Below are 12,998 nucleotides of genomic sequence, written 5' to 3'. Positions count from 1 at the left end.
GCGGTGCAACGCTCGAACGCAGAGTACAAACTCTGGCATGGCGCCAGGGCAGCTACTGCATGCGGCAAGCTGGCTGGGTGACTTAAACGCTCGCCGCTCACACGTGCGGTGATCTGCGGGTCACTCTTTGAATCCCGGCATGAATGACTCAGCCTTTCAACCTTAGATAACAAAAGCTGTTGTTTATAGTGCTTAGTAGCAGCTATATTTACCAAACTATGCGTCGGATCCATTGTAGATATCTCAATACATCAAGCAGCGAACATCCAATGCAAACACAATTCAGAGAACATCCAGCTGAAACAGTCAGAGGACTGTTGTTATTACATTAACGCAAGGTTTGTAAACATCATAGAGATACGGTCGTCTTCGAAAGACCCAAAAAAGCCTTCTATGTAAAGAGAACCAATGTCGCATAAAGGGAGTAACTCTTCCAGTGAAGGAAAGCAAATACATTTAATAGGGGGGGGGGGCAATGTAACGAATTACTTTTTCGCGTTTAAATATGCTTCCAGGGCACTCGGTCTCATATAGTGTAAACAAGAACTCTCCCTATTGCTGGGCTCGGTGGTACCCTTTTCCGTGCTGGGAGGTTGAAGGGCTGAGCAGGCGCCTTCACTGACTCGAATTTCAGGTTTGCACAAACATCTCTTTAGCAGCTGCATTGACCTGCTGAGCTATCTCTAGAGCCCCTGGACCATGTGAGGTCGCAGATAAGGGTGCCTGGAGGGTTTGTACTTCGCTGCGCAGGATAAATCACAGGAACTCATCAGCTCAGAGATGGACGGAGGATTTACAGACCAACAGAACTTATCAGCTCGTAGATGGACGGAGAATTTACAGACCAACAGAACTCATCAGCTCAGTAGATGGACGGGGAATTTAGAGACCAACATAACTTATCAATGCAAGTGAGGGACGGGGGCTTACAGACCAAGAGAATTTATCAGGTGTAGAGAGTGAAGAAGAACTTACAGACCTCGTCTGTTTAGGAGAGGGATGGAGGTCTTACAAACAAATAAAACTCATCAGCCGAGGAAATTAGTATTTACAGACCACCAGGAATCATCGGCTTCTATGAGTCGTACAGAGTGATCAACAGCGCCACCTGCAGGAGAGGGAAGAGAGGGAATTTAGGACTTATAGAGCAACAGCACTAAGCAGCTCAGGTGGGACTTAACAGAACTCATCAGCGCAAGACAAGAAAGGAGGAATTCTCCGAAGAGAACTCATCAGCTCCACTTGAGAGAAGGAAATTACTTAAACCGAGCAAGTTCAGCTAAGGGGGGGGGGGGGTACAAAGACCAGCTGAAGGCTTCAGGTCTGCTGAGAAGAGGGAACGCGGACTTCGATAGCATCAGAGCTCGCATCGCCTGAGAGCGCAGCCAGGGGGGCTTAAGGCAAACAGGACTCATCGGCTGCGCTAGGGAGAAAGGAGGAGACGCGCCGGCCTCATCGTCTCAGTGCAGGAGAGGGTCTGGCTGGGCTGTGCAGAGCAGCGGCTCCCACCGCACACCTGGGGAGAGGGGCTCAATGGGGGGGCGGGGGTCAAATGCACCGCATCAGCACAGAACAGCAAGGGGTGGAGGGAGTTCAGACGGACCAATGACGCTCGTCAGCACAGCTGGGGTGGGCAGGACTGCACCGATCAGATGTCGTCCGCACAGCTGGGCTGTCTACAGGGAGAGAAGAGCGGCAGAGCTCACAGCACAGCGGAGGAGAGGAGGCTGCGCGAGGCCACACGGTGCCACACCGAGGCGCTATTGGGGGTTCTGAAGATAGGTTCCTGACCAAACCGGGCTCCTGGGGAGCAAGGGGTCAGCATGGGTAAGGTGGCTGAGGCCACGCCCCCTGGAGGACAGGGTACCCATCCAACTTGGCAAGAGAGTGGGGTTACTGTGCAGGGCATTTGTGGAGGGCAGGGCACCAAACACAGCATGTTCTGGGGTGGGGATACGAAACAGGGCACCCCCCGTAGTGCGAGGCACCTGTGGAGGGCAGGCATGTATTGAAAATGGGGTGAGGGTACCAAACGGAGCATTAATCCTGCGCAGGGTACCACCGGGGCAGAGCCACTCGAGGAACGGGAGCGTGGGCACCAGCCCGAGCCTATGAGTGGGGACAGAATACCGAATCAGTGGGGTACCAGAGTCGCTGTTGGAGGGTGGCAATTCTCTCTGGGGGCAGAGTGCCTCACTGCCTCCAGTGTGGGCGCAGTGCCTGCCTCGATTCTGTAAAGTCATCTCGTCATTTTGTGGGCAGTTAAAAGGAGGAGACACCTTCAAGAATTGAAGAACCCCAGGGTGCGAAAACACGGAGTCCAGTGCGTATCACAATGATGACGGACACGGCTACCGCACGCACCGCACGCACAGTACAAACTAGTGTCCACATCGTGGTAAAACAGCGATTTGACTGGTGTCCAATCAAAGGAACCTTCACAAATAGATGACGGGCGGGCGGTGTTGGGCGCTTATTCGACTCCTACCCCAGACAAGTGCGCCCTCATTTCAGAAGCAACAATCTTTAAACTACGCTTTCTCCTCACAGGACCGAGGACACCCAGCTATAGCAGCGCGCACCAGCACAACACACAATAGCATACCATGCTATTCCCTAACACCTTGGAGCGCTACGAAGCCACCCAGCTAGCAGCAATGCACAAGAAAAACGCTGGCAACATACCATTAGTATAACACACAGTTGCACGCTGTACATATAACATAAAATATGACGGCTGAATACTTCGTAGGATAGTATCACAACAACGCAGAATATAACAAAGCAATAGACTAAGATGTTGTGTCTGAAAATAACACAACCAAAAATAAACAACACACAGCATCACCCAGCATCGTGTAATATAACGTTGCATACCGGAGCATATAAAATGGCATAACATGGCCCACTGTAGCATAGCACAGCACAACAGTATACACACTGCTACAACAAAGCAACACATGTAAAAGAATAACATGTCATAGTGCAACATGGCATGGCAGTGCATAGCAAACATACTACAGCATAGCCTCCCATACTGTGATATAATTTATCATAAAATAGCGTAAAAGCACGATGACGTGAAATTATAGTGCAAACCATAGTATAACATTGCATCACACCACAACCCAGCATATATACAATACAGCACTAGGAGAAAACATGCCAAGGCACAGCTTACAGCATAACATAGCAACCTTACAGGACCTCTACTGTAGCATAAAACATCACAGCGTAACATGACACCACGTAACGTAACACAGACGAGTAGAAGCTTCTAGGCGCTTGCCTTACCTGCAAGCCCGGGTAAGGTGCTCCTGAGTCACTGCTTGCAAGGGATGAGGTATGCGGGTGTGAGTTATCTAAAGAGTGCAGGGCAGGCAGGACACGGAGCGTCTTCTTGGCGCTGGAGCAGGAGGGCGCTTGGAGCTCACAGACAGCACATGCTCTGACTGCCTCCGGGCCCGAGGCAGTATTTATAGGTTTGGGGAGACGAGGGCTCGCGCAGCTCCTGGAATCCGGCGCACTTGGCAAGTGTTCTCGTCTCCTCTGACGAAAGCAGAGGCAGTGTCCTCGAGGTCCGAGGAGATACGCTCGCATCCGAGGGAGGGCCCGGCCCGCGGTGTGTAAGAGGAGCAGGAGGGGGGCTGGAAGGGTGGGAGGGCCGGGGAGGATGGATGTGGGACTGGCAAACGTGTGGGAACCAAACCCTCCTCCCCCTGAAGCCACCCCGAGAGGGGGCAGGAAACCCCTTGCTGTGGAAGGACGGCGGGCCACGGCGAGAACGGCCCAGGACGTTTCAGAGTCAGGTTAGCAAACAATGCCAACGGTGCGAGCCGTCAAACAAAAAGAAAGCGCTGAGAAGCAGCCTTTGAAATGTAAACCACAGCATGTTTGCACCAGCATATGCTGCCTGCTGGCGCCTCGAGGGCACTTGTGGTCCATGATGTAGGTTGAAATCACTTCATGAACGAGGATAACACAGCACAGCATCACACACAAAACTTAAAATCCGAACACCTTAACTTAGTACTGATCTGCAAAGAGCCTAAAGTGACTTCAGGCTAGCTTCTGAGCGCTAACCTACGTGGCCAACATAACCAATGCAGACTGAAACTTCGTATTTATTGTTTTCTATAGCGTTAATTGAGCCCGTCAGCGCTTCAAAGCGCTGTACAATTCATTGTGATACAATAGTAAGAGATGGAATCGAGTGTACCCATCTGATGAGTGACATTACCACACAGAGTATCTAATGATTGATTAAGACAATAAGGCCCTATAAAGACAAGAAGGAGGGAACATGAGGGCATTATCTAACAGTAGCTAGGCAAGTGAGGCTAACATCAAACGCTCACATATGTAGGTTGACACAATGAGAACACAGTGCAAGTAACTGAAGTGTGAACAATTACTAGGAGTTAAAAATAAACATACACAAATCAATTTAATAGCATAAAGAGAGAGCAGTTAAAGTTGGATGTTGTGTGTGTGGTACTTTTAGAGCGCACGATCACCGACGCTTATTGGCTCTAATTAAACCCACATGGAACTAAAAGGTTTTACTGTAATCTGAAAGCAGTTTTAAACAATACGCTTTTAATTCCTTTTTTAAACCGAACCAAGGGGGGTTGGGATCAAAGCTCTGTTGGCAGTGAATTCCATTCTTTGGCTGCTGCATGTGAAACGCCTTTTGTCATACGAAGCAGAGCGAACTTTGGGCGCATTTAGCAGAAACGTGCCCGAGAACGCAAATTGCAAAACAGGGAATGGTTGTTAAATTTATTGGACAATATCAGTGCTTTAAATGGACCGGTGCTGTCCAGTACTGAGTACCAGCACTTTTTTATTTTGAGAGGTAGAGTAACTGCACCTCTCGAGAGTGACGAAATACTTTGAATTGGAAAGTACCGCACTTCTCAGAAACAAACAGGCACTCTGGCACAGGGTACCTGCACTTCTACTTTTCTCATTTCAAGCACTAGACAATACTAAAGGAGCAGCACCAGGGATGACCCTGTGAACAATGAGAAGTGATATAAATAAAATCCCCTGGGCTCGTGGGAACCAATCAATTTGCATTAAAACAGGAGTGACATTCTCCATAGAGGTAGGCCTAGCAATGGTGGGTGTGCACCCTGAATATTGACCCCAGAACATCGAAGGGAAACCATATCAAGGCCAAAATGTTAAAAAAATATAGCGACAGGTATGTCGGTATTGAGTTTCTATACCTAAACCCATATATATGTACCTTCGTGCTGCATATATTCTCAAGGTACACAGATGTGCAGTTGCGATTAGTAAATCTGTACTTCCCTATATGCACTTACCTTTTGATATTTTGTACCTAAATATTCTGCCTTTGGCATTCTTGTACCAGAATATTCTGGGTGTCGGTCGGTATTCAGGAGAACAATCCAGTGGTGCAGGAGGTCGCATTTGGAATCAACTGGATGTGATTGACTTCTTAGGCAAAGCCATACAGCAAGAATTATCATAGTCAAACCATGAACAGGGTTGGACTGGCCTACAGGGCAATCAAGCGGTGCCCAAGGGGCTCGTCCCGACAAGTCCATGTGTGGGATATATTTTTGGCCATTTGTAGGCCTGTTTTATGGTCTGCTGGGTCGGTTTTTTACTGTTGATTTCCCTTAAAAATAACACAAACATTACCTGCAGTAAGCTCAAATCTATGCATTCTTCCAACCTGTGCAAAACAAACATACATCATGTCTGTACAAGTTTAAAACTGGGCAAATTTGCAAACAAGGAGCACTTGCTTTAGCTTTCTAATTCAGTAATGTTGGCCCCTTTTATTTTGGTGCCTGGGCCTATTTTCTGTTCCAGTCCAACCCTGACTGTGGAAGAAAGTGAGGGCTACCTGCTTACGAAACTCAGCAGGAATAAAGGGTGGGCTTTCTTCATAAGATACAGGTTTCCAAAACAGAGGCTGGAAGTGGCACGACAATGTGTATGTGAAAGAGAACTGGTAGACCATGTTAAACTAATGATAGGGTCATAGACAGAGTGTGCGGAGGCTACATAGAGTAGATGATTACTGTGAGTGTCACTTTACTAACTCAAGAACAACAATCCGAATTTGCATCAGCAAGCCATACCTTAGTGCAGGTAAAGGGTATGGGATAGCTTACAGTTAACGCATAGCTTTGAATGTTATGGCCCAGATTTAGTTAGATCTTAGCCAGTGCCCAGCCGCGGCCCGTGCAGGTAAGAGTGGTGGGCAAGGTGGATGGGGAGGGGGGGATTTCGAGGGCCAATGATGAGGAAAATTAAATAATTAATTTTCCCTAATCATTGTCCGTCGAAATTTGTTCCGGTTTTTTCCTGGCAGGCTCCAACGATGGATCCAGGAAACTGCAGTAACCAATCCTGGCACTGCTCTCATGCAGGATGAAAGAAGCGCTAGGATTGGAGGGTGCGGCCTCCTTCGGCACTCCCAAGGACACTAGAGCCCTATGCTGTCTCTAACCCAGCTGTCAAAGACAGCTGGGTTAGAGTGCTTTAGAATGCGCATGTCCGGCTGGACGTCGCAAGATGGCCGGCCAAAAAGACATGCGCACTTTAAACTTAAAGTGCCCTGCCCTGCCTCTCACTGCTTTCTGTTGCTGCCTGATTGGCAGCAGCAGAAAACAGAAAGCCCCGCCACCCGTCCTGATGCTCAGCTCGGGGTGGGGTTTTGAAAATAAAATGGTAATAAATGAAGTTTATTTCCATTTTATTTTTCCATCTCTGGGGGAAATCTTTTAGTGGGGCAATGCTCCTCTGCCTTAACGGAGGAGCCACCCATGTATACATTACAGGGGCCTGTACCATTAAAATACACTATAAGTGATAATCGGTCCAGAGAATAACATGGGCTGGCATCCGGGCAAACCTGGGGTCGCTAACTCCATTATGGTACCACCTAAATATGTCATGTTTGGTATCAAACAATGTGTCTCCTCACTCCTGGCACAAATCTTGTGTTGAGGGCGATGTGGCATGTACCCAGGTGGCTACTGTAGAGGGCACCCACCTGGTTGCCCCAGCTTCTCTGTGCTCTGGCTAGCAACTTGCGCTTGCTGCCACCAAGACAGGATTCTGACCTCCTGTCAGGCAGTGTGAACACTCCCTGGAATCAGAAGCAAAGTCTGGAGCAAGGAGGAGGTCACACCTCCTTCGTCTCAGGATGTCTAGTGAAGTGGTACTTCAAGGTGGTGAGCTTCAAAGGCTGCACCGCCTCTGACATTCATCCAGGCTGTCTCCCAAAGGAGTAAACAGCCCTCCCTTTGCCCCAGGCACATTTCCTCTTAGGCAGACAGGAAATTAGGTATGCAGGAGGGGTACACCCCCAGAAGGATAGCTACACCTCTATGGTGAGCTGCCTGGTCTGTACACCTAAGAAAGACTTCTGTCATTCTTAAAAGTGGTAGAAATAGTGGGTTCTGAGTAAAAACAAAATGATCTACACCGCCATATGTGTTCACCTCAGAGGCAGACTAGCTGCAGGGACTAGCAGTCCATTGGCTACTTGCTTCTACACCCCCTAACTCCCTACCTCCCCTAAATCTAGTAGTTAAGGGACCACCCTGGCACCAGAACCTCAGTTCTGAATCAACTTGCATCGAAGAGGACAAAGAAGAGACCTGTGTCTACGACAACAGGACTTGCACAAAACAAAAGAGGGATACTTAGCACCTGAAGCAATGCTCTTGGAACTCCCTGTTTGAGATTCATCCTAGGCTAAGACTCAGTTTTCCCAGATAGAGAGACTCCTGCGAGAGCCTGAAGCACCCTCAGACTCTCCTGGAATAGTGGCAATAGACCCTGCAAACTACAAGTACAACAGTGCTCCGGATCCAAATAATCGCTGGCCATTGAGCCCTCCGAGGGATCGCCCAAGTTCAGATAGTCTAGTGCATTGTGGGAACTGTAATCCTGCCTTCCATGAAGTTTCAGGCCACTACTATGTTCCCCGGGACCACCAGACATCGAAGTAACCATCTGCTGTGCTTACCGCTGCCAAGTTTTATTGGTCACCAGTCCGTGGACTGACCTCTTCACTCAAAGATGCATCTAGAGGGAACTTCATCTGACTTTCATCCAACGTCAGAGTTGGCCCCGTTGTTGTATTTTTGCATCTTGCTCCCCGCAGTACCGTGTTAGCCATAAAAAGCAACTTCTCTGTGGCTTCTGTTCATCACCGTGGACATTCAGAGCAACTCTGCACCGGGACTCCACAGGCCAGGTAAAATTGAACTGAGTGTCATGGCTTGTTCCTGTGACCCGCATTACCGTAAAGCTCCTTGAGTTCCACGCAAATCCACCTGCAAGTGACCGATTGTGACTGGTTTTTCCCATTGACCGCAATGCAAAAGTTCTGCAGTATTGAATTACTGTGTTTTTTGTTTTCTTCTAAAATTCATCACTCCAGTTATGTGTATCTGAGCACGTTCATTTTGGTGTCTAACGTACGATAAAAAGACACTTTATTTTTATAAATTGATGTCAGATTTCTATAGAGTCGTGTCAATTACTTATCATCCATGTATGTGCTCTGAAATGCTTCACACATGTTCCGCTAGTAAAGCTTGACTGCTCTTTGCCGCTCTAACAGGTCTGAGCTGTTGATTTATCATTGTGAATCCTAGGACCATCTTTGGGATCTGTGAGAGCTTTGCATGGAGAAGCCTAACCAGCATAATCACATAATACTCCACCGTCCTACAGAGAAAGAACAACTTTCCCTCAAATATTCCAAGGGGCTTATAAATTATTCTAACTCCAGTCCTGGAATATGTTGGGGAAAGTTATACATTCGCAAGTAATTTTAGGAAGGGTTGGAAAGTAGGACTTTTGAATTTGCAGAAAGTGCTGCCCTGAGCAAAAAACTAGGAATATCGCATTGGATGTTTGTCAGGATATCGAGTGGGGGACCCTGGGTAGTACCCAAGGTTCAGGTGGAGAGTAGCTCCATTATAAGGAACACTCTACAACACCACATACCCTCGTCATCTGCTAACCTCAAATGTCTGTTTTCCTAGCAGAGTTTTTAAGCATAGGATTAGCACAGTGTCATCCATACTGAGCTATAAAGAGGCAAATCCTTTTGACATTTTTACAGCAACATTTTGAAGTATAGGATTAGCTAGTTCCATCCATAACGAGCTGAAAAATGTCAAAAGTCTTTTACTACTTCAGGAACAGTATTACAGCTTTAGTTTGGTAAAATACGGGGAACTACCTTTACAACGCAACTTTTACAACGCTATGCTATTACAACGCATTTTTTACAACGCAAAAACTTTTACAACGCATGCTTTTACAACGCATGCTATTATATGGTAAGTACTTTTACAACGCATATACCTTTACAACGCATTCTTTGAAAATGCCTTTACAACGCATGCATTTACAACGCATGCATTTACAACGCATGATGTTATATGGTAAGTACTTTTACAACGCATATACTATTACAACGCATTTTTTAATGTTGGTATTTTATTTTAAATAAATATATATATCGTATAATTAATTTTTATTAAATGAAATATAATTTTTGAAAAGTGAGTAGTTTTACAAAATATTAATTTTTGAGTATTTTGTCTAATAGAAATGTTTTTTTGGATAGTTAAATTAATACTAGAGTATTTCTCTAAATAGAAAGAGTATTTTAAAATTTAATTTGAAACATATTAGAGTTAATAGTGAGTTTGTAAAAAGTTAAATTAATACTTGAGAATTATTCTAAATAGAAAAAGTATTTAATATTTAAAATAAAAAAAAGAGTGAGTAACTAAATATTAATACTTGAAAAGTGAGTAGTTTTTCAAAATATTAATACTTGAGTATTTTGACTAATAGAAATGTTTTTTAGGATAGTTAAATTAATACTTGAGTATTTCTGTAAATAGAAAGAGTATTTTTAAATTTAATTTGAAACATATTAGAGTTAATAGTGAGTTTGTAAAAAGTTAAATTAATACTTGAGAATTATTCTAAATAGAAAGAGTATTTAATATTTAAATTAAAAAAAAGAGTGAGTAACTAAATATTAATACTTGAGTATTTTTAAAATTTTAAAGTCTATTTTTTACATTATTTTATTACTTGATTTTTTTTTTGAAAAAAAAATTATATTATAAATTTAATAAAATAAAAAATTAAGAGTACTTAATAAGTAATAAGAATGATTAATACTAGAGTATTTTTAAGTTTGTAAAATAAAGTATAATTATTTTCAATAAAATGGAAGAGTACTTTTTGACTTTTTTTAAAAATATTAAGAGAAATTTTAATTTTTTTTTTTACATATATTAAATTTTTTTTAATATTTAAAGAGTAATAAAAAATACATTTTAAAAATAATATTATATTAAAAAAAGAGAAGGAAAAAAAGTACTTACTTTTAAAAAAAAATTCCCACGGTTTTGCATTGAAGTCTATGAGCTTATTTGTCCTTCATTTATTTTGGCAGCTTCAGAATATACAACCCGCGGAACAAGAAAAGAAGGATCAGAAAGAGAAAGTTTTGAAGGGAAAAGACAAAAGAGTCGAGGTAAGGAACATATTTAGTAAATTTACATTTAAATAGTTACAATTTTGAAGTTTAAATCACTTTTTAATAAATAATAACAGCAAATAATTATTGTTTTGAAAATATTTATTTATACAAAAATAATGAAAAAATAAACCATATTTTTATTTAATTTTGCAATGTAAGTAACATTTTCCAAAAAACATATTAATATTTTATTTACATTTATAAACATTTATTAACAGATTAGTTAAATAAAGTAGTCCGTTGAATATTTTGATGCACGCGATGACGTAATGACGTGAGCGTCGACGTAATGCGCCATTTTGCAGAGCATCGGTGGAGGAAGCAGCAGGAAGCTGATCTGCGGTCAGGTAGGAAATACTTTCATTTGATATTATAGATTAAACCTTTAAAAGGGATACATATATAGTGAGGAAAGAATAAGGAGAGGTTGCGGGAAAACTAATTGATGTCTTAAATGTTTTTAAACATGTCCACATTAATGTCATTAATGTATGCCTAAGTCGGGTCGCGAAAAGTTATTTTTTTATTTAAAAAAAGTTTGTAACTGTTAAAGAATTTAAAGTTACTGTTCAGAAAGTTGATTTCTTTACTTAGGAAGTAAGAAAAGTAATGTCGATCTTCATTTCGAATTGAAAAAAAGTTGCGCACTTGTAAAATTTGGAAAGTAAAGATTGATTAAAAAATGGTGATTAAGCAGCAAAGTGCATTTTGGATTATGGTTTGACGTGTAGAATTTAGATATGTTTGAGTTTTGGTGATTTCTTAGGACGGAAATTATAAAGGAAGTTATCGGTAATTATATTAATGGCGTTCCGATTTAGAAAAATTGTTCAAATACTATGGGACAGTAAATTTGAACACATTGGTAGTTTTTGCTTGAAATGAAGATTTGTTAAAAAAAAAAAAGGACCCGACTTGTTTGTTTGTAAAAGTTTTTAGAAAAAAAAATTGTATGCCAATTGTAATTTGAAAAATATTAAATTTTGAAGCAAAGCAGGAAAGTAAGTTAATACATTATTTTAGAAAGAAAGAATGTTAGAAAGATTTTCCAGGTAGTCTATAGCCACACACAACGAAAATTGTTGTAGAATTGCCAATAGTCTCTCAGACATTTCCCTTGTTTTGACTGTTACTCGTGGGTTTAGACTACCTGCGAGTGTTTGGGCTATTCTCATTTCCTGAAAACTTTGCTCCTTCTTCAAAGTTTCCAAAAAAGAGTAGAAGTTTGGATGTGGTTTGCCAATTGTGTGGTTGAAGGAGTTATGCCATCCCTCAATGGCATTGTTTGTTTTTGCTTCTCCCTCTAAACAGCTCGTGTAGCAGTTCCACCACTCCACATGGAATCGTGGCTTCCTCCTGCGACCCGATCTGCTTAGGTGTCCAATCCATGTGTCCTCAAAATAATTTAGAATGGGTGCCAATTTTTCTTCGTTACTCGTATAATAAACAGATTCTATAATTGCAGTGTAGTACTCGTCCACACTATCGGGAGGAACAAAACAAAGTGCAGTTAATTTTTTTAGTTCAAATTGTAGTTTGCTATCCCGAGAATATTCTGCAACTAGGGATGTTTTCTGTAATTTACGTCAAAATGCCTGCGAAAAATGAAAAAAACATCCCTGAATTTGGGTATCCGTGTACGTTTTAGTGATCACATTGATCATGCTCAATTCAAAATCAATAATTATTTTTCGAGGACTTGAAGATGTTTTACTTTTAATCACTGATAAAAGTTCAGTGTATGTTGCAGAAGTCTTATCAGGTAGCAAACTATAAACTAAGGGAATAACACTATTGTTAATTTTAGCATGTATAGTGTAAATTTGAGTGAAAGGATGGGGTGTACTTTTAAACGTCCCATCCATCATCCAAATTTCACTACTTTCTAACTTAGCAAGGTTACGTGGGGTACTAAAAATGAGAATTCGTTTCTGAGGGTTTTCGTTGTCATGCAGAAGGAAAGGTTCATCAGAAAAAGAAATAGAAAGATCATGAGGAATTCTAATGTCAGAGAAAGAATGTGGTGTAGATAATTGAATGTTACTTGCCTGCTTTTGTCTCTGAATAATTCTTCTCAAATTAGGAATTATAGGCATGTTACTAACAACATGACTGGGGACATGCTGTGCAACCTCTCTTAAAATGGATCCTGTAGAATCATTGGAGGTGCTTGCAATAGCTTTCATTTCGTTTATTGTTTCTCTAATTTCTACCTCCATTGCAGAGGCAGAGTGGTTATGTTCTGTAGTTTTCACAACTAAATTATCAACAGTAACCGCTCTGCCACTGCAATGGGTAGTGTAGTATTGCACACACCTCCAATGATTTCTAGTTAAACTTATTCTTTCCTTACTATATATGTATCCACCATGGTTTAATACATTTTTGCCATCCTTGGATTTAATAAACTTTGCAGCTTCCAGACTAG

General features: G+C 42.3%; 1 protein-coding gene across 1 annotated transcript in view; it reads right to left on the bottom strand.

The window, feature by feature from the left end:
• CRISPLD2 (cysteine rich secretory protein LCCL domain containing 2) overlaps positions 1-3,551 on the bottom strand; it is a 143,577-nt gene extending 140,026 nt beyond the window's left edge. The window contains exon 1 of the mRNA XM_085638618.1: positions 3,295-3,551. The gene's annotated coding sequence lies outside the window, so the exon portion shown is untranslated. The remainder of the gene's footprint in view (positions 1-3,294) is intronic.
• Between the last annotated feature and the right edge of the window lie 9,447 nt (positions 3,552-12,998).

This window comes from Triturus cristatus, chromosome 12 (genome assembly GCF_964204655.1).
Source record: "Triturus cristatus chromosome 12, aTriCri1.1, whole genome shotgun sequence".
Lineage (NCBI taxonomy): Eukaryota > Metazoa > Chordata > Amphibia > Caudata > Salamandridae > Triturus > Triturus cristatus.
This window is presented reverse-complemented; position numbering and strand designations above follow the sequence as displayed.